This window comes from Salmo salar, chromosome 24, assembly GCF_965601325.2.
Source record: "Salmo salar chromosome 24, fSalSal1, whole genome shotgun sequence".
NCBI lineage: Eukaryota > Metazoa > Chordata > Actinopteri > Salmoniformes > Salmonidae > Salmo > Salmo salar.
The window spans coordinates 16627168-16646906 of NC_138314.1; the positions used below are offsets into that span (position 1 = coordinate 16627168).

At 43.0% G+C, this 19739-nt stretch overlaps 1 protein-coding gene across 1 annotated transcript in view; it reads right to left on the reverse strand.

Moving 5' to 3' along the window:
* The window catches only part of serinc5 (serine incorporator 5), a 57056-nt gene that overhangs the window by 34968 nt on the left and 2349 nt on the right, over window positions 1-19739 (reverse strand). The window lies entirely within an intron of this gene.

Below are 19739 nucleotides of genomic sequence, written 5' to 3' on the forward strand. Positions count from 1 at the left end.
GAGAGGCACTGAGACAGTAGAATGTCATTATGCATGCTCAATGACATTATGGGGCGGTATCCCGGACACAGATTATACCTAGTCCTGGATTAAAAAGCATTTTCAAAGGAGATTCTCCATTGCGTTAACTTGTTTATGTCCAGCACTAAGCTTCATCTGTGTAGGGGGAAACCATCCCTATAACAACGTAATCAGACCCAGTAACTGCTGCTTCCAACTCAAGGAGGGGAAATGCACAGAAAGAAAGAGAAAGAGAGAGAAAGAGAGAAAGAGAGAGAGAGAGAGAGAGGAAGCCCTTGATGCAGCCAGGAGGTTGAGCCTGAGTCCTGGCTGGCAACAAGGTTTAGAGCAGCAGCAGCTTCAGCAGAACCCTGGCTGGAAGAGTACAGAGCACGACAGGATTCGATACTGCAGTCACATTTGTGACTGTTTGGCTTGGCAGTGAGACACACATTTTAAATTGGTTCTGTCAGGATTCACCTAGGGGTCATGATTTGGGGCTGTACAAATGTTTGATGTTTTAGAATAATTGATTATGCTTATGTTATAACCCCTCCCCTTATATTAATATTTGACCGCTCCTCCTTACATTTATAGGGTCCTAGACTACAGATAAACAATATATATATATTCATAATATAGTTTTAGAATTGTTCCACAGTTTGCTCTTTCTTTCCCTCTCTCTCTTATAATGTGTGACTGAGACAGAACTCTGCAGGGGAGTGTGGGAGATAAGAGACTACTCAGACATTCCACACTAAATCAACTTTGGGGAGGGGACATTTATTCCCTAGCTTTTAGATAGACACTGAAACTCTATGTTTGTATAGCTATGGATGCAGGGTTTTGGTCTCAGGAGTAAAAAGGTAATGACGTAGTCAGTGACATCACTAAGTGTCACGGTTGTCGTAAGGAGAAGCGGACCAAAGTGCAGCGTGTGTGTCGTTCCACATACTATTTTCACAGTGAAACTTTGCAATACATACACAATAAACTGAACGAACACAAACCGTGACGCAGAGTTGAAACATACACAAACTCAAAAACAATCTCCCACAAACCCAGGTGGAAAAAAAATCCTACTTAAGTATGATCTCCAATTAGAGACAACGAGGACCAGCTGCCTCTAATTGGAGATCATCCCAAACAAAACCCAACATAGAAATACAAAACTAGAACCTGACAACCTAGAAAAACTAAACTAGAAAACCCCTCTGTCACACACTGATCTATTCTACCATAGAAAATAACAGCTTTCTAAGGTCAGGATGTGACACTAAGGCGGGACTTCGGTTTAATAAAACAACTTGAGACCTTTTGTTTGATGCAGAACTTACTCAGCAACAGTCGTGCTATGTTCCTGTTTGTCAACTTCTGTGTGCAATTGCATTAATAAAGGTTTTTGAATGATTTAATTAAAGATATTGTCATAATGCTAATTTCACCAATGAGCCAATGATGATTGACAAGGAGGAAAAGAACGAACCCAACAGTTCGAAGGTCCCAGTGAAGAAAAAGTACCCGTTTCTTTTTTTTTCTCCCCTGATTTATTCATCCGGTATTGTGCAATTAACCAAAATTAAACCAACTTTCTGAAAAGGCAACAAAGGCACAGGGATGCTCCTGTCTGTGTGTGTAAGGGCTCGACATATAGGGAGGATTTGAAACCCTCTGGCCCAGTCTATCATCCCCGTCAGTGTGCAGCTTGGGCCAGTGAAAGAATATTTTGTAATAATGTCATTTTTAATCTAGGCTATATAATTGATTAAAAAACAGATGGATTCCTGAAGCTGTTTGCTTGCTATGTCGAGAGAGACGCACCATATCTTCGCTAAACCCCCCTCCCCTTCTTCTTAATGCAACATTTTAAATTATACTCAAGACACATTATCTTCACACATATTTTAGAGGCTTTTCACTGACAGCAGCAACTAAATCAGTTAGACCTACTGCCACTAGGCAAACTGCAGACTTCCCAAACACACTGGTGATTTGAAACAATCCACAGCAAAAAAATGTATGACGCTAATGATCCTCTGTGTCGAAGTCATGCTCCCTGGTGAAGTATTTTGAATGATATTATTTAGATAGGAGTAATTATATAATTTCGATGAAACATCAATTTACTTTAGGGCAATCCACCATCCTAACGGTGCACTGTGCACCCGCCACCTTTCCTTTCCAATTCGCAAGAGGCTGAAACCAGAGAGCTGTACAGGGGCGCAACTTTGGTGGGGGGGGACATTGTTTTTTAAATTTTATTATTATTATTTTACACTCCAAAACAGCCTACCCGATCGCTTGGAGACGTCCCCATGGTCCTAAAGCACACCGTTGCCTCATTTTGATTCACGTCCCCCCCGTCCCCAGTGAAAGTTGCGCCCCTGGATCTATATATAATGATGAGATCATCATGTCTCCGCCCCCATAGAAACACGTTGGGCTTACATTGGACAGATTTTGAGGAAAGTGAGCCCTCTCGCTTCGCCTCTTCCTCTCTGCTGAAACTATATCACCGGAGAAAGCATCCAAACGAGCGAAAACAGCGCCCAATGTATCTGATGCTGTCTGGACAGAAATAGCATGACACGCCATATTATTTTGGTCCCGACAGCATCAGATACATGGTCTATACATACTGAGACAAACAGGCGCTGAGATTGAAGCGTTTTTCTGTCGGGGCGCGCCTCTGTCAAATAAATGACCAATATTTTATTTGGAAAGGCAAGGAGGTACTGTAAGGTGGGCCAAGGCCCCTAAGGCCCACCCATAATGTCAGGCCTGGTTGAATATTTGCAATGTGCAATTCAGCCATCACTACATTGAAAATCCGACATTGCTGCAGTAGATATCTCAGATAGGGTGGAGTGAGGCCTAAGAGGGTTTTATAAATAAGCATTAACCAGTGGGTCATTAGCACTGGAACAGAACACATCAGACCGTTACAAACACATGCGTTTTACTGCGTAGGGTTAGATAGACTGGCTTGTGTCCCTTTGGAATTACAAACAGATTATGCAACACTAACACATCTCAGATGGTAGGCTAGTGTACTCCCATACAACAGACTATGTCACAAACTCTGTAGGCCTCTGTAGGTCTAAATCCCGCCTGTTTAGCTATAAGAATGTATCATGTAAGAGAGACATGAGAGGAAAAGACAGGCATGGGATCAGAAAAGGATCTTGTGTGTTTTTGTCCCCCAGTACTGAAGCTCAGTGCAAACCCACCCTAACTTCCTCACCACAGCTGTGTGTTCTGTAGGATTTATTGGAAATCTTTAGGCTAGAGAACAGAACAGAAAGAGGATGGGGTTCTAACTAGAGGAATAAAGGAGAGGATTTGAGTATGGTGTATAATTATCCAGCTCCCTCCTTCAGAAAAGAAGACAAGGCCTCTGCTTATGAGAGCAGTTAGACAGAACAGGCCCATCTCTGTGTGGTGATTGGTGGCTTCAGAGGCTTCAGTTTCGACAGCGCGGGTTTGATGGGTAGGAGAATCAGCCCCCTCCTGTACACCCTATTCACCCATGACTGCATTGCCACACACGTCACCAACTCAATCTTCAAGTTTTCCGACGATACAACAGTGGTATGTGCGCCTGATTACCAACAACGAAGAGAGCACTCGCGGAGTGGTGCCAGGAAAATAACCTCTCCCTCAAAATTAACACCAGCTGATCGTGGACTACAAGAGACATCCACATCCATGGGGAAGCAGAGGGGAGGGTCAAAGATGTCAAGTTCGACGACCTGAAATGGTTCCTTCACACAGACAGTGTGGTGAAGAAGGCGCAGCAGCACCTCTTCAACATCAGGAGGCTGAAGAAATTTGGCTTGGCCCCGGGCCATAAGACCCTCACAAACTTCTACAGAGAGCATCCTGTCGGGCTGTATCACCGCCTGGTACGGCAATTTCAACCACAGGGCTCTCCAGAGGGTGGTGCGGTTAGCTCAACGTAATATCGGGGGCACACTGCCTGCCCACCAGAACATCTACAGCACTCGGTGTCACAGGAAGTCACAGGAAGGACAAGAAGATCATCAAGGACCCCAGCCCCCCGAGCCATGGCCTGTTCACCACACTACCATCTAGAGGGCAGAGACGGTACAGGTGCATCAAAGCTAGAACCAACAGACTGATAAACAGCTTCTATCTCCAGGCCATCAGGCTGCTGTACCACCAATAGCCGGACTCCGCCCAGTACCCTGACCTGAACCTCAGACACTGTCACTAGCCGGCTACCAGGTCTACCCTGCACCTTAGAGACCACTGCCCTATGTACAGTACATACTGTACAGTCATTAGGGTTGCAAAGGGTCGGAAACGTTCCGGGAAATGTTAAAAAGATTTCCATGGGAAGTTAAGCCCGGGAATTTGGGGAATTTTGCTTAAATTCATCAAAAAAAGTTAGCTTATAACAGTGAACCTTTTTTGTGGGATACACATAAGGCAAATCTAGGTCTTGTAGCATATTTTGTTAAACTATCTTCAATTCAATGGAATTGCAACCCTCTGCATGCACAGTGCATTCTTCCATCACATGTACAGCTGATTCTCAAGATCTTGCACACTAATGAGATGCTATTGAGCCCACACTACTACACTGTCTGAGCCAAGGACTACATGCTTTCTGGTAAGTTTTGATTACAATACTGGGTGGGGTGAATATATTTTATCTGATATACATGATTTTTTTGTTAACCTGTTGGGGATAGGGGGCAGTATTTGCACGGCCGGATAAAAAACGTACCCGATTTAATCTGGTTACTACTCCTGCCCAGTAACTAGAATATGCATATGTCGTGTCTTTGGGTTACCATTAAACGGAAGATATGTTTATCAATTAGCTCCCTGTAATTATTATCACGCGATTAAACTGATTACTCGTTTAATTGTAATTAACTAGGAGATCGGGGCACCAAGGAGAATATTCAGATTACAAAGCTATAATTTTCCTAATATAACTTTCCTGTACTATAATATTCTATTCTATTATAGTATAGGTCGATTATCTTCTAGTTTAAATGGTGTATTTACCTCTAGTCCAGTCTCATTCTAAAACGTCGTAAATTGTTGTATCTGCACGAACCCAGTCTTTACTAAAATCATCCATACATCAATTGTCTTAAAATCATTTATTTACTACACTAAGTAATTAACAGAAAAACATACAAACAGTAATTATCGTCACAAAGGATTGGTATCGGAATGTGCCCTACTGGCTAAACAGGCAGGTCGGCCTGTTGAACAATGGATCATAAAAGGTCGGCTGAGAAGTTACACAGGGTTCATTAATATTAACAATTGAAGGCTCACTCATTCGGGAACAATTGCAATCAATATATATTTACGCTCAGTGTGTCGTTCTGATTCTTGTTGGAGAGTTCGGTTCTGTTGGGAAGTTTTGTCCGCGTTCTCTCTATCTCTCTCTCGGTTAGAACGGATCTTTCAGAGCGACATTCATTAATGTCGTCATCGAATGGTTGTTTCGTTGGTCTTCGCGTCCAATGATATAATTTACTTAGCTGCAGACTAATAATTAATATCAAAGACTTGTTCTTATTCTGTCAGTATCGATAGTCTAAAAGTTAACCACGTGGTATGGTTCACTTTCAGTAGAGGAATTGGAAGGTAAAACCTATTAGCCAACGGAGTGTAGGCCTGGTCTGGGGAAATGTAAATCGGGGGGTGTTTTATAGTGCCCATAGAACAGCTTGTCAAATGACGCCTGGTCCTGTATGGGTCCCTGGGGGCGTGCCTATGACTGAGTTAGATTTGGTTACAGAAATACAATTCTATCACATTACATCAGTACATAGCATCTCAATGTCTTACAAAAGCTTTATCCTTATTAATACATTCCATACATCCATATGATGCAAGTCTTAAACTGAGTCTATTATATAAACAGTTTTATGGTAATATGGCTATATTGTCTCTTCTGAGTATCACCAAATTGTACCCAGCGGATCAGTTCGTAGCTGGATTCTTCACCAATCTTCCATACCTTCTCCAGAACACAAAATGTCGCTTGGCTCTCCAATTCTATGAGTTGGAAGAATTTCCTGTGTCTCTCTATGGGCCATGTGGCCAGAGACTCTCCTGGAATTTTAGAGTTTTTACGACCCTTTACACACAGGGTGGATTGTGTGCAAAAGGGAGGGGTCAACTGTCCTCCCTGTACCAAAAGAGGCCAACGTCATGACACATATAATTGTTTGATTTGGATAGAAAACACCCTAAAGTTTCTAAAACTGTTTGAATGGTGTCTGTGAGTATAACAGAACTCATATGGCAGGCCAAAACCTGAGAAGATTCCAAACAGGAAGTGCCCTCTCTGACCATTTCTTGGCCTTCTTTGTCATCTCTATCCAAAACAGAGGATCTCTGCTGTAACGTGACACTTTCTAAGGCTCCCATAGGCTCTCAGAAGGCACCAGAACGTTGAATGATGACTCTGCAGTTACTGGCTGAAAAACAGTAGCGCATTTGGTAAGTGGTCGATCTGAGAACAATGAGACGGGCGTGCGCATGCACGTGAAGAGTCCATTTTACTTTTTCAGTCTTTGAACGAAAACAACGACTCCCGGTCGGAATATTATCGCTATTTTACGAGAAAAATCGCATAAAAATTGATTTTAAACAGCGTTTGACATGCTTCGAAGTACGGTAATGGAATATTTTGAAATTTTTTGTCACGATATGCGCCGGCGCGTCACCCTTCGGATAGTGTCTTGAACGCACGAACAAAACGCCGCTATTTGGATATAACTATGGATTATTTGGAACCAAACCAACATTTGTTGTTGAAGTAGAAGTCCTGGGAGTGCATTCTGACGAAGAACAGCAAAGGTAATCCAATTTTTCTTATAGTAAATCTGAGTTTTGTGAGTACCAAACTTGGTGGGTGTCAAAATAGCTAGCCTGTGATGGCCGGGTTATCTACTCAGAATATTGCAAAATGTGCTTTCACCGAAAAGCTATTTTAAAATCGGACACCGCGATTGCATAAAGGAGTTCTGTATCTATAATTCTTAAAATAATTATGTTTTTTGTGAACGTTTATCGTGAGTAATTTAGTAAATTCACCGGAAGTGTTCGGTGGGAATGCTAGTTCTGAACGTCACATGCTAATGTAAAAAGCTGGTTTTTGATATAAATATGAACTTGATTGAACAAAACATGCATGTATTGTATAACATAATGTCCTAGGAGTGTCATCTGATGACGATCATCAAAGGTTAGTGCTGCATTTAGCTGTGGTTTTGGTTTTTGTGACATTATATGCTAGCTTGAAAAATGGGTGTCTGATTATTTCTGGCTGGGTACTCTGCTGACATAATATAATGTTTTGCTTTCGTTGTAAAGCCTTTTTGAAATTGGACAGTGTGGTTAGATTAACGAGAGTCTTGTCTTTAAAATGGTGTAAAATAGTCGTATGTTTGAGAAATTGAAGTTATAGCATTTTTGAGGTATTTGTATTTCGCGCCAAGGGATTCCACTGGCTGTTGACTAGGGTGGGACACAAACGTCCCACCTAGCCCAGAGAGGTTAACTAGTGAATAGTAGCCTACAGCAAAGTGTGTTTAAATCATTTCTAACTTGTTAACAACTTCTGCTAGTTCGTTTTTACTACCATGTGGGTTTTAGCTTGCTTGAGCCTGCTAACTGAGGAGTGTTAAATCACCTGTTTACATACACATTTCATTTTAAAACATTTATCTTACAAAGGAGTTGTTTAATCTAACTGTTTAACTATTTATCTGCACATGGAATTGTATTTGTTGTTTTTTTACTAATTTCTTTCTAATCTTTACAGGAAAATGCCACGGGCACTATCTGATGTGTGGAGACATTTCACTGAAGCTAATGTATAAGGAAAAGCTGTGTACATTTGCAAATACTGTGCCAGATCATATGTGAAGAATGCAACAAAGTTGCAGAATCATCTGGCCAATCGCATAAAGTTCCCTCTGCGCTCACAACAAGCAACCTCAGACAAAAGTCCCTCTACTTCTATTCAAGGTGAAAATGATGAATCAGACACCTTATCGATAGCAACAGCTCATGTTCTTCCTGGGAACAGAAGTTTTTTTGACTCAATGGAGGAACGTAGTCAGAGAAATGCTGATGAATGTCTTACTCGAGCTGTGTATGCAACTGGTTCACCTCTGATGCTCACAGGCAATGTGTATTGGAAGAGATTTCTGAATGTTCTTCACCCAGCATACACCCCTCCAACCAGACATGCTTTATCTACTCATTTGCAGGATGCAGAGTTCAACAGAGTTCAAGTGAAGGTCAAGCAAATCATAGAGAAAGCAGACTGTATTGCAATCATCTCTGATGGGTGGTCGAATGTTCGTGGGTAAGGAATAATTAACTACATCATCTCCACCCCTCAACCAGTATTCTACAAAGCACAGACACAAGGGACAACAGACACACCGGTCTCTACATTGCAGATAAGCTGAAGGCAGTCATCAATGACCTTGGACCACAGAAGGTTTTTGCACTGGTGACAGACAATGCTGCGAACATGAAGGCTGCTTGGTCTAAAGTGGAGGAGTCCAACCCCCACATCACACCCATTGGCTGTGCTGCTCATGCATTGAATCTGCTCCTCAAGGACATCATAGCACTGAAAACAATAGATACACTCTACAAGAGAGCCAAACAAATGGTTAGGTATGTGAAGGGTCATCAAGTTATAGCAGCAATCTACCTCACCAAGCAAAGTGAGATGAATAAGAGCACCACATTGAAGCTGCCCAGCAACACCCGTTGGGGTGGTGTTGTCATCATGTTTGACAGTCTCCTGGAGGGAAAGGAGTCTCTCCAAGAAATGGCCATATCACAGTCTGCCGATAAGGACAGCCCCATCAAGAGGATTCTCCTGGATGATGTATTTTGGGAGAGAGTGGTACGCTGCCTGAAACCTATAGCAGTAGCCATTGCACTGATTGAGGGAGACAATGCCATCCTGTCTGATGTTCAGACTCTGCTTGCAGATGTAAGAGAAGAAATCCATACTGCCCTGCCCACTTCACTGTTGCTCCAAGCAGAGGTGATAAGGGAATTATATAATGAAGGTAAATGAATAAAGAATCCAACCCTGTCACGTAACCAATTAGTAATTAGTAGTTATGTAGCATGTATAATGAATAATTAAAGTACTAATCGACAGGCCCATAAGGTCTAGTAGAGGCCCGGGACAAAATGTGTGTGTGTGTGTGTTTTAGTGGGCCTAAGATAACGACAAGTAGACTGTGATTGACCCGGCAGCTGAGGAACTTTGAGTAACTTAGAGAAGAAAGGGAGTGACCCTCAAGGTTTCTCTAATCTCGGGGGAAAGGAACAGACAGCACTGGATAGTGATTAACAGTGATGAGAACTCCAGGGAGGGATACAACTCACCTACTGTTTGTGTGGAGGTATGTGCGTAAGTGGAGAGTTAGCATAAAATGAATGTCTTTGTTATTTGGACCTCAGAACGTTCTCTGAATAAACTGTACAGACCTTTTGCAGAAAAGCTGAGTCCTTAGCTAATTATTCTTAACCCAGTGTCTTACAAACCTTGGGGGTTAGTCAAGGCTTATTGATTGTTAATTATTATCATTGGGATAGAAAATTCCACTGACAAGAAGAAACTGCAGTTCCGAAATATATCAAAAAGCTTTAAGACTTCTGCCTGAAGCCCATACACACCGCAGCGTACATGTTGGACCCCAAGTATGCTGGCAAGAGCATCCTGTCTGGTGCAGAGATCAACAAGGCCTATGGTGTCATCACTACCGTGTCTCGCCACCTTGGCCTGGATGAGGGCAAGGTTCTTGGCAGTCTGGCGAAGTACACTTCCAAGCAAGGGCTTTGGGATGGCAATGCAATATGTCAGTTGTGCCAACATATATCATCAGCCACCTGGTGGAAGGGACTTTGTGGATCTGAAGCTCTTTCCCCTGTTGCCTCCATCATCCTCCAAATCCCACCAACATCAGCCACCTCAGAGAGCAACTGGTCCTTGTTTGGGAAAACACACACCAAAGCACGCAACAGGTTGACCAATACAAGGGTTGAAAAATTGGTGGCAATCCGGGCAAATATGAGGCTTTTTGAGCCTGACAACGAGCCATCCTCAACAAGGTTGGAAAGTGACAGTGAAGATGAGACCTCAGAGTCTGATGTTCAAGAGGTGGACATTGAGGAGGTCCAGGGAGAAGACATGGAAGCCCGAGGAAGACAACCAAAGCTTTAGTTTCTAGACTATCATTTTACAGATGTATGTTGAAAACATTTTTGGGAGATGCGATGGATCATTGGGGATCATTCAATATTCAATTTATTTTGTTGTTCAGTGAAATCTTCCCATGTGAAGAGTCAACTCATTTAATTAAAGTTCAATTCATAACTAAATTGTTTTTGTTTTACTTCTATTGGAAGGATTTAATCATTTGCAATTATGTCTACTTATGATAAGGTCAAAGGTTTATGTTTGTCTCCATATGATATGGTATATATATCCAATGCAAAAAACATCTACATTTAAATAGTATTAATATTAATTTGCATATATTTTGTTAATTCCCACGGAAAGTTTCCACCTCTGAATATTCCCCAAAATGTGCAACCCTAACAGTCATTGAACACTGGTCACTTTAATGTTTACATACTGTTTACCCACTTTATATGTACAGTATTGTGTAGCTCACGCTAATATATCTACTGCTGTACATATCATTCCTAGTATATCTTGTGCAAATTCATGTGGTGTAGATACATAAAGATTACATTTGGATTACTGTTACAGTGCTATTTGGACTGTTAATTGGATTTGTTCTTTCTTGTTGTTCTTTCTATTTTTTAATTGATTATGTGTGTACCTGTTTGACATTTTATTGCTTTGTTAGCAGCTAGTAACACAAGCATTTCGCTGCACCCCGCTATAACATCTGCTAAACTGTGTACGTGACCAAATTCTTTCAGATCTACCAGTGTATGGGGTATTACGGGAAGTATCAACGAGTGGGGGCTGGAGGTAGTGTGCAGGATATGGGGTAGAGGTACGGAGTTGATTTTGGGCCTATATCCCCTACTAAACTACACAGGACTAAATGGGATTAGTTCCTCTCTATGATAATAATTCATTAGGCAACACAGACTCAAGAAGCAGAGTAGAAAAAGGGTTGAGTGGGTGTTGGCTGTCTTTAGTGAGTGTGTATTTAGCCGTTTAGCTAATCTAATAGAGCCAGTGTATGGGAACGCTCTAACACTAACACAGTGGGACGAACACACAATGTGGGGGCTAGAGGAGCTAAGTGGGGCTGACTGAATAGCTAGCTGCCGTACAGAGGCATTCCACAGCAAACAGAGAAAATGGAGATGCCATGACAACCAACTCTGACCCTCCCCTCCCTCAGGTGGTCTGCCTGTATGTTTCGACGCCCCCGTTCAGACAATATTAGCACCCAGCCTGCCAAACTATTACCCCTCAATCTGTAGCCATCGACCCCTCATCCCAACCACACCACCCTCATACCCCCCTCCACACACTCACACGCAACCACACACTACACCCACAAAGGGTTACATGGCAAGGCTACCAGTTCTACAATTAGCTTCTATAAAAAGCCTACACAACCACTCTCCCCTTCCACTGACACCACACCAACCCCCACTGTAACTCAACCATCACTGGACCCTAGGGACAATGACAACTCTCTCTCTCCCTGTAGATCTTTCTGTTATACTCTCCTTCCCATCCTTCAGCTGTCCCAGGGGTTAGGGGTGGAAGGGGATAGCCCCTTCCCTAAAGGGGTCGGTAAACTAGAGCCCTGTTGTTCTCACACACAGACGCACACAGTCCCACACACGCATCAATACACACGTCATGCACAAACCCACACACAAGTTCTCCCATTTTCCAATGTGTAAAACCAGCGGGCCACTGGTGCTACGCCACTGATTTTAACTAACTGTAAGTTAAACTTACAATATGTAACTTTTTGGGCAACCCGACCAAATTCACATAGATATGTGTCATTCTCGTCTAAAGCCAATCTAGGAAGCGGTAGATCTGTTCTAGGTGCTCTATTTCTATGCTTCCTGTTCTTAAGTTTCGTTTTTGTGTCTTTTACTTTCGGTTTTGTACACCAGCTTCAAACAGCTGAAAATACTATATTTTTGGTTATGTAAAAGATATTTCACAGCGGTTTAGATGGTACAATGATTCTCTACACAATGACTGCTTGTTTTGTCACATAAAATACAATTTGGTGAACTATTCAAATTTTAGCAATCAGGAAATGGTGACGCAATTTCTGCATATTGCACCTTTAATTATAACTATAAGAAATCTAAGATGTGTCATAAAGGATTTTCAGCTCAGGACTCCAGCTATGCCTTTGGTTTGCTAACTTGCCAGCTGAGTGGCTAGATGTAAAGATCAAGTATGAAAATGTAGATACCGCCCAACCCTAATCAAAACGCAATCATTTTGATGTAAAGACCCCTGCCAACTAATATCAACATTTAAATTGAGTTTTGCAGAAATGATTTGCCTTCTCTAAGTTTAAGAAATATCACCTAGTGTTTTGTCATTCTGTTACCAAAAACCCACATACCTTTAAGATATTTTCTGTCCCTCGTGAGGATAATGTAAGTTCACAGAAATAAGTTGAAATTTGGTCAGTCCAAATCTGAACAAATCACAGGCGTCTGTTTCACAAGTTTGGATAGCAAAGTACAGTACAGAACAGTACAGTAAAGAAAAGTAGAGTAGAGTAGAGTTTAGTACAGTAGAGAATAGTAGAGTACAGTATAATTTACTGTATTGTACTGTATTGAACACAATTATACACTACATTACTGAATTCTACTGTAGTGTACTGTGCTGTACTGTAATGAACTCTACTCTGCTGTGATGTCCAAACTTGTGAAACATAGACGCTTATGATTGGCCGAGTTGGTCCAATCCGGAACATTTGGTCTTGTCTGGGGGGCGGAGCTCATTAGAATAATAGCCAGTGTGCAGAATAATACCCAAACAAGCCAAAGTGGAAATTAAATGTTTCTACCTTTGTGTACCTATTCAGGATACATCACCATGTAGAGAATGACATTCATAATTATGCATTTCTGTATAGTACATACACTACGTGACCAAAAGTATGTGGACACCTGCTCGTCGAACATCTCATTCCAAAATCATGGGCATTAAATATGGAGTTGGTCCCCCCCTTTGCTGCTATAACAGCCTCCACTCTTCTGGGAAGGCTTTTCACTAGATGGTGGAACATTGCTACGGGGACTTGCTTCCATTCAGCCACAAGGGCATTAGTGAGGTTGGGCACTGATGTTGGGTGATTAGGCCTGGCTTGCAGTCGGTGTCCTAATTCATCCCAAAGGTGTTTGATGGGGTTGACGTCAGGGTTCTATGCAGGCCAATCAAGTTCTTCCACACCGATCTCGACAAACCATTTTTGTATGGACAGTGCTTTGTGCACGGGAACATTGTCATGCTGAAACAGGAAAGTGCCTTCCCCAAACTGTTGCCACAAAGTTGGAAGCACAGAATCGTCTAGAATGTCATTGTATGCTGTAGCGTTAAGATTTTCCTTCACTGGAACTAAGGGGCCTAGCCCGAACCATGAAAAACAGCCCCAGACCTTTATTCCTCCTCAACCCAACTTTATAGTTGGCACTATGCATTCTGGCAGGTAGCGTTCTCCTGGCATCCGCCAAACCCAGATTCGTCTGTCAGACTGACAGATGGTGAAGTGTGATTCATCACTCCAGACAACAAGTGTTTCATCTGCTCCAGAATCCAATGGCGGCGAGCGTTACACCATTCCAGCCGACGCTTGGCATTGCGCATGGTGATCTTAGGCTTGTGTCGGCTGCTCAGCCATGGAAACCTATTTCACGAAGCTCCTGACTAACAGGTCTTGTGTTGACGTTGCTTCCAGAGGCAGTTTGAAACTCGGTAGTGAGTGTTGCAACCGAGGACAGACGATTTGTACGCGCTACCCGCTTCAGCAATCAGTGGCCCCGTTCTGTGAGCTTGTGTGGCCTACCACTTCGCAGCTGAGCTGTTGTTGCTCCTTGATGTTTCCACTTACAACTGCACTTACAGTTGACCAGGGCAGAAACTTGATGAGCTGACTTGTTGGAAAGGTGGCATCCTATGACGGTGACACGTTGAAAGTCACTAAGCTCTTCAGTGAGGTCGTTCTACTGCCAATGTTTGACTGTGGAGATTGCATGGCGGTGTGCTCGATTTTATACACCTGTCAGCAACGGGTGTGGCTGAAATAGCCAAATCCACTAATTTGAAGGGGTGTCCACATACCTTTGTATATATATAACAAGTGACATCAATAAGGGATCATAGATTTCACCAGGATTCAACTGGTCAGCCAGTGTCTTGGAAAGAGCAGGTGTTCTTAATGTTTTGTATACTCAGTGTACACACTGCATTTAGACTTCATTACCAAATTGAGGGATTGAAAAGGAATGAATCAGAAGGTTGACACAACAACAACAGACAGATGAGTGTGTGAAACCCACAGCTGGTCGCAGGTCGAGGGATATCTCTAACACTATGAGATACCACTACAGGACTGAGATAACAACAAAAGATGGTGGAGAGCACACACACACACACACACCCACACACACACACACACACACACACACACACACACACTCTGCAGAACTAGGTCATACCCAGACGATGAAACAATAAGCAGAACACAACACCGGCAAATCAGGATAGGACTGTATCTGAACACAGAACTGTATCTGAACACAGAACTGTATCTGAACACAGAACTGTATCTGAACACAGAACTGTATCTGAACACAGGACTGTATCTGAACACAGAACTGTATCTGAACACAGAACTGTATCTGAACACAGAACTGTATCTGAACACAGGACTGTATCTGAACACAGAACTGTATCTGAACACAGAACTGTATCTGAACACAGGACTGTATCTGAACACAGAACTGTATCTGAACACAGGACTGTATCTGAACACAGAACTGTATCTGAACACAGGACTGTATCTGAACACAGAACTGTATCTGAACACAGAACTGTATCTGAACACAGAACTGTATCTGAACACAGAACTGTATCTGAACACAGAACTGTGTCTGAACACAACAGTTACATGTAAAGTCATGCTATGGTTACATCAAGCCAGCCAGCACCCCCGATTGGCAAAATCATTTAGAGCAACCCCACCCTCAAACTACTTCCCATGGCTATGACCCTCTCCCTCCCTCGCTTTGTGCCTGCAGAGAGAACGAGAGAGGATGTGGCCACATACAGAAACCCAGGAAGACAAAGACAGAAGGCTGAGGCACACACACACAAACACACGCCTGCCTACCACACACACACACACACACACACACACACACACACACACACACACACACACGGGCCGATTAGGAGCCAGGGCTAGTATAGAGTACTATAGAGTAGAGCTGACCTGTGCCACTTTCTTCCATGACTGACAGCAGCTCTATTTTCTCTATAGCTAGGCAGCTGCATGCACAGTGCAGAAATGTATCACTGAAACTGTTTCCTATACACTGACACGGACACACAAACACACACACAGGTTTACCAACTCCTTAACGGGGTAAATACAGCCCCTGGTTACGCTAAACAAAGACAGGCGTATAAAGGAAGAGAGAAAGAGAGAGAAAGAGAGAGCGAAAGGGACAAAGGGAATGTTGAGCAACCCAAGAGGCATCCATGACAGAAACAAACTGAAGAAAAGAGACACGGACAGACAGACAGTACACAGAGGAAGAATGTGGCCCAGTCATAAGACACTGCTACACAGACATATTTACCTTTACCTCCCATACAACCGCACAGATAAAACATCTTGCTAATAACTGTGTTATAGACAATGGAAGACCTCTAGTTACATGTCAAACTTCAATGTGCAGCAGCTTTTTTCATCTGAGACGGATAACAATTATCAAACACATGTATGCCTATGCATTACACAACCATGCAGTCCCTTGTCAAGTGCTGGCTGAGTCAGCGGGCTGTAGGGATGTAATGATGCACAGATATGCATCGTCCCCGATTCAAATGTTTAAAGGGAAGGTTGCACGATATATTTCCACAAATCGAACAACTTAGATGGGTGATATTCCATCTAAACCGTATTTATGCAAAAGTTGATAATAAAAAAAGGATTCACTTAATTTATCAAAAACGAATATAGCAACAATACATTTGGGCTTTGACGTGAAGAGAAGAACTGGTGGTGGTGGCAGTGCAGTTTACCAGCATGCATGTTTGGATCTAAATACGAGTAGCTGAATGGGAAGAAAGTCCTACCGCTTCAGGCAGACTGGGTCAGGGAGCTTCAGTCATATGCAGGCCTCACTTTTACAATTACCACGGCTACCAACAGTGGAAGAGTGGATTCAACATGAAGCTGAGGACATTTTGTTTTAAATCTTTGACCTCTTCCTGACCTTGCACATCTGCGCGGCATCTTCAGCATTCAAATACTAAAATGGTTAGTGTGATATTAGGCTTTATTCGTTGAGTGACAACCTATGTAACTTGCTAGGTTATTGATATCTATGCCATGCTGAACATTTTGTTTAACGGGAATAATAGTAAGTTACCTGAGACTTCTCTCATCTGGCTATACCTGCTGAATGGGGCTTACAATAGATTTTATTTAGACTGTTCAAGTTCATCATCAGCAAAAGTTTTGGTCGTTTTGCTTTAAGCAATTAGTGTACTGTATATGGTCACTTTTAGCAAGGCTTACTGGATGGCAGAAGCGAAAGGAGAAGACCATTCGATTTTGAGATGGGGGTGAAGTCCAAAGTTGTTCTATATATTCCTTGGCGATAAATATTGATACATTACTAACTCAAAAACGTAATCTGAAAAAATTACAAGTTAATTAGTGGGTGATTCTGATTTCAGAACCAAAGTGGGGTGACAAAAAACATTTGCTACATTGCCCCCCCCCCACATCTGATAGTGGGGTGGTAGATGCCTAGTCTCCCTTATGGCTCAGCTCAGGTGCCTACATCTCTCTCTCATCCATTACCATCAAGCAGACGGGCATTTCACTGGGTTTCATCATACTACCCTCTCTACATGCGGACCCTCAGCACATCCGGGTACATGCTAAATGAACATCCAAACATAAACACACACTAAACTAGAGCAGAGCAACTAGCTCCAGACATAGTCCTACGCCTAACCACAACTCTATGCTCTCATCGTAGCCTAAGCCAGACTCTAGTCTTCCAATGGCTACACCTGGTACAGGCCAAGCCAATCAAAGACCACAGTATCCTGGGTTTTGATCGAGGGCTCAGCTCAGGTCTCCCCTCCTCCTACGGAAGCCTGTATTCGTCTGTGCTCACAGCCAGAGGGGTTTTGAAAGGACACTTCATCATAATAAAAGGTCAAATCAAAATAAATCAAAAGAATCACTACACGTGTTGTTTCCTAAACATGAAGACAGTCTATGAGACTGACTATGCATATCCACACTATGGCTTTGTTTACTTAGCCACGTTGGTTCAGTAGGAAACCTTCTGTCACTGTTCCAGGGTCAGATCTCCTTGCCCAAGGCCTGACCTCTACTATTAAGGGCTAAACTGCCCAGCAGGCCTGGGATCTGTGTCTGAATGCAGAGTGGGGCCATGTGGCACTGTGGCAGGCCTGGAGTGACAGACATCTACTGGATGTTTATGTTAGTCAGCTGCAGGTGTGTGTGTCTGCCAGACTAGTACTGCAGGGCAGGTGTGTGTGTCTGCCAGACTAGTACTGCAGGGCAGGTGTGTGTGTCTGCCAGACTAGTACTGCAGGGCAGGTGTGTGTGTCTGCCAGACTAGTACTGCAGGGCAGGTGTGTGTGTCTGCCAGACTAGTACTGCAGGGCAGGTGTGTGTGTCTGTGTGTGACTACAGTGTGTCCCTACCTCTCACTGCTGTTTGTCACTGTAACGTTATGTTTCCAACGTAGGTCAGAGTTACTGCTGCACCTATCAGAGATCCCTCCCTGGTCCTGACTCTCCTGTCCCAGACTACTTCTCTCCGCGCCCATCTACACCACCGATTCTGTCCCTATTCTGTCAAGCTCTGGCCCGTTTCTCTCCGATACTAATCTAATCCAAACAGCCAGCCCCCCCACATTCAATCAAGGAGGAAATGAACAGACCACCCGCAGACCACACAGACACAAGTAAGACAGACACACAAACGCATACACACACAGTCAAAATAAACACAAATACACACACACGTTGACAGGGACAAAGCTAATAGGGGTCTGTGACTGGATTAGCATATGGCCTGTGCAGCAGGACAATTTTGACTAAAGTGTTTGTGCTTAATTTCCTGCAAATCTCAGCCACACACACACACGCCACGCACACACACACCACCCCTCATTTCCTTTGATTGTTTTCTTCATTGAAGGGGCTGAAGGGACGGCCCTGACTGCACTGGATAAGGGATGTGTCCCTGTAATTAAATTCATCTGGAGGAGAAACTATTCCGTGTGGTTAGACGAGCAGGCAGTTAGGACCAGCCCTGGCCCCTGATCCACTCCTCCTTAACGGAACAATGCCAAGAACTAGGTCTGTTCCATGGGACATAGACGTTTTCTGTATCCCTGCTTGGATGATATATTTTCCTCAAATATCTCAACATGAAGTAATGTTTAACTATGTGTTAGTGGACTTTTAGCTGGTTGGTTTGACACTAGAAACCTATGAGTAAACTACCCCGTAGTCTTTTCAGCCATAGAAGCTCTGCTCGTCACCTAATGGCTTGGCCATATCATCCCCAAGTAGCCGTCTCTAGACTTGACAGTTCGTGCAGCTTTTGTATTCTGATCATGGAGTTCTGATCATGGAGATCTGATCATGGAGTTCTGATCATAGAGTTCTGATCATGGTTCTGATGATGGAGTTCTGATCATGGAGTTCTGATCATGGAGATCTGATCATGGAGTTCTGATCATGGAGTTCTGATCATGGAGATCTGATCATGGAGTTCTGATCATGGAGTTCTGATCATGGAGATCTGATCATGGAGATCTGATCATGGAGTTCTGATCATGGAGATCTGATCATGGAGTTCTGAACACGTTATGCGTCTACACCTAGGGTAATTAAATCAAATCAAACTTTATTTGCCACATGCGCCGAATACAACAAGTGTAGACTTTACCGTGAAATACTTAGTTACAAGCCCTTAACCAACAGTTCAGTTCAAGGGTATCGTGTCTAGACTTGACAGTTCATGCAGCTTTTGTATTCTGATCATGGAGTGTCCGGATTCCCTTTTCCCGCGCTATATTTAAATGCCAGTATGCGAGTATAAATCTGATAATAACACAACAACAACTTGATGGCAGTAGCCAACTGCTGTAGCTAACTAGCCAGCTAGCCTCTGTAACTAGCCAACTAAAGGGATTGCAAAAAGGTTAGCATAACTCTAGCCAAACAAAAAATGTTTTTTCCTAATATGCTAGCTGGCTAGCATTTCTGAAGCCAGCAAACACGTTCTTCACAGGCTAGGAACACATTTCCTCCAATGTTTAATGAAAAAAGGTTGCCTCTCGCTCCCAAAACACATATTTTATGTAGACTTGTTGCACACAATGCAGCCCTGACCACCTCTTGAAGGGGTCAGCCAGATCTGAACACAATTCAAGTTTCTATTTCA